At 40.9% G+C, this 3053-nt stretch overlaps 1 pseudogene; it reads right to left on the bottom strand.

Moving 5' to 3' along the window:
- Positions 1-1756: 1756 nt before the first annotated feature.
- Positions 1757-2877, bottom strand: LOC103514184 (annotated as a pseudogene).
- Positions 2878-3053: the final 176 nt, after the last annotated feature.

Raw genomic sequence — 3053 nt, 5'->3', positions numbered from 1 at the left:
GAGCAGGATAAACAAGGTATATTCTATAGTCTATTCTATTCTAACATTTCTAGCCCCTCCTCCTTCTCTGGTTTACAGATCAGTCGGAATTGGGTGTCTAGTGAGCTCCCTCTAGATTCTTCACTGGAGGAGAGTACCTCATCTGATGACGTCACTAGGGTGTCGGCAGGTACCCGCAAACATGAGCTGACCTCCTGGACTGCCTTCCCTTCTGTGTTCGAATTTTTTGCCAGTCAATTGACGAAGCGAGCGGACAAAAGCGAACTGTGAGAGGATGTCTTAAGGACTTCAGGTGCGTATACACTAAAGTCGACTGAAGTTGAAGAGTAGGTAAAATCAAAGGATTTGGTGGAGATAAATATTAGGTGTGAAGAGTCGAAAAGAATAAGTATAAGTAGTGCTTTATTACTTTATTTAGACTGTCAGCTTAGAACAAGTTGTTCCATTATACCAAGAGTTTGTGATAGAATGGTGTGATAGCCAGTTATCACTTGGTTCTGATCTGAACCACGCCAGTGATTTTATCCGTTCTGTAATTCATTCTTGGGTACTTGGTCAGAAGTCACATCAATGGAAAAGTGCTACAAAAAGGAGCTTTCTTTTTCATTGTCGTGGCTTCTGAATAATTACCCGGTCTTGAAATGAACTTTTTTTTTTCCTTTAAAGCGCTTTAACACTACGTACAGTAGGTCGTTCGAAATGAACTTTGAAGGCTTGTCTTAGCTTCAAAATTGTATACGGAAGTAAATTACGTCCGTATTTTGTTGTTAAACTACTGTTGAAAATGTGGAAACGGGAACTGAACCCTTGATCTTCAATTGTTGGGACTATGCCATCTTGGATTTCCAATGGTTAGCACAGGCAGGCCATCTAGAGGTTAAACCAATTCCCCCCCGTACGCCATCCATCTGTTTATGAAAGAGATCATTACCTGGGTTTGAGAATAAAATCTGTCAAATAAATTTGTGAAAATAAAATCAAAAGGAGTCAATTTTTAAAATACAATAATAATAATGATAAATTGATTTATTTATTTTCTTGTCCTAAAATGTATTCTTTGTCAATAAAGTTCCAAACATGGTAATGTCATGAACGGATAGAAATAAATTGATTTATTTATTTTCTTGTCCTAAAATGTATTCTTTGTCAATAAAGTTCCAAACATGGTAATGTCATGAACGGATAGAATAGGCTGGGACCAATAAGATCATGCTATTACCACATGAAAGCTGACACCTAACCAATACCCTGTGCCTTATGTAGTACGGGGCACGGTTCTTACTTGCCATGTTGAAGGTCGCGGGTTCGATGCTGGCTATTGCCATTTTTAAAACAAAACTTAATTCGTTCGTTCAATTATCATGCAAGTACATACCCGGATAGAATCGCGAATAATTTCCCTACAGATCTTTCAGATTTTCACGTGTTTTGGCACTAAAAACTGACCATCGAAAATTTGACCCGATTACATTAGGTACTTTCCTTCCTATAGGATAAGGAAAGTAAAAACTTGAAAAGATACATGAAGCTTTTTATTCGCGTACATTCCAATTTCATTGTTCTTCAAGCCAATAATTGTGTCCAAAAGACAAAAAAAACCTATCAAGCATGCCGGGAGGCGCGCGACCGTCAAGAGCCTAGGCCACATGAATCAAAAGTAGATATTGTACATAGAACAAAACTTGTAAAAAGAAAAATAACACTAACAAAAAAAATATTGTTAAATTACACCGAAAACCTCCAAAAAGCGGTAAAATGCCGCCAACCGTTGCACCGGTCTTAACCAAAAGTTTCGTGTCGCAGCGAACGCCAAGAGCCTAGGCCACATGAATCAAAAGTAGATATTGTACATAGAACAAAACTTGTAAGAAAAAAAATAACACGAACAAAAAAACAAAAATGATCTTTTCACTCATTAAGTCATTAACAATATTGCGTTTTCTCTTTTTGGTTTGACAATCTTGTCGGGGGATGGACGAAATATTCGGTACAACTTGGGACCATTTTGGTACACCGAAGAAATTTTGGTACACTCTAGAACCTTTGACACATCTTAACAGTTTGGTACACCGCACCGCAAAAGGACTACACATTATTAGGACCGGACTGCACCAGACCATTTTCCGGATCAAATTTGGTCCGCCAGACTAGTGCCTAGTCTAAAATTTGGTCCGTTCTACCAAATTTGCTGCCCCACCATTTGATTTTTGTTCCGGGGATCCATCTTCAACTATTTTATTACGATGTTTACTCCAGTAGATTTAAATATTCTCAATATTGTTTCGAATGAACTTCCCTGTTTGACAGATCACAACAGACCGAAAATGGTCCGCTGGTCCGTCTAATGCGTAGTCACTTCAGATTTCGTTTTGGTCCGCCGAACCTTGGCGGGCCATTTTGGCCCAGTGCAGTCCGTTGCGTAGTCCCCTTTAAGGGACTTTCAAGCTCTATCTCAGCAAGGTATACGGGGTATTAGGTAGTTTCACCCCACGTACTCTGTTTCGCCCACCCCCGTCCCCAAGTCGCTTACGACGCCAGCTGTCGCCACACGAAGTTGTGTCACATAGAGTTCATGTAGGGCCAGCTAAAACTGGACCCGCTCAGTAGCATATCCCGAATCAGGGTCTCTATCGGGGTCTTCCCGACAAGGCGGACGAAAAACAGCTGCTCGATCACTTGCGAACTGACCGTGCGAAGCGAGGGCAGCCGTAGGAGGAGTTTCCCAAACCGGATAGGCTGGGAGGGGTACTGCGTGCGGCAGTACTCTTCTAACGCGCACTGGGATTTCTCCTGTAGGGACTCGATGTGGGACACGTCCGACAGACCGCATGCGTCTGAAACAGAAGAAAAGAAGGAGGAGGTTAGATTGGTGTCGTGATGTCATCGATGAACGGAATCGAAAGAGGAAATTTCAAGGATGACAGTTTTTGATCGAAAATGTTTGCCACATTGCATGTACTTAAATGTTACACGGCACTCTGCTGTTTTCACTTTTCTGGACTTTTTCAGCTCTTTGTTGTTTTTTTTTTTTTTTTTTTTTTTTTTGAGGTTGT

The sequence above is a fragment of the Diaphorina citri genome, unplaced genomic scaffold (genome assembly GCF_000475195.1).
Source record: "Diaphorina citri unplaced genomic scaffold, Diaci psyllid genome assembly version 1.1 scaffold1098, whole genome shotgun sequence".
Lineage (NCBI taxonomy): Eukaryota > Metazoa > Arthropoda > Insecta > Hemiptera > Psyllidae > Diaphorina > Diaphorina citri.
This window is presented reverse-complemented; position numbering and strand designations above follow the sequence as displayed.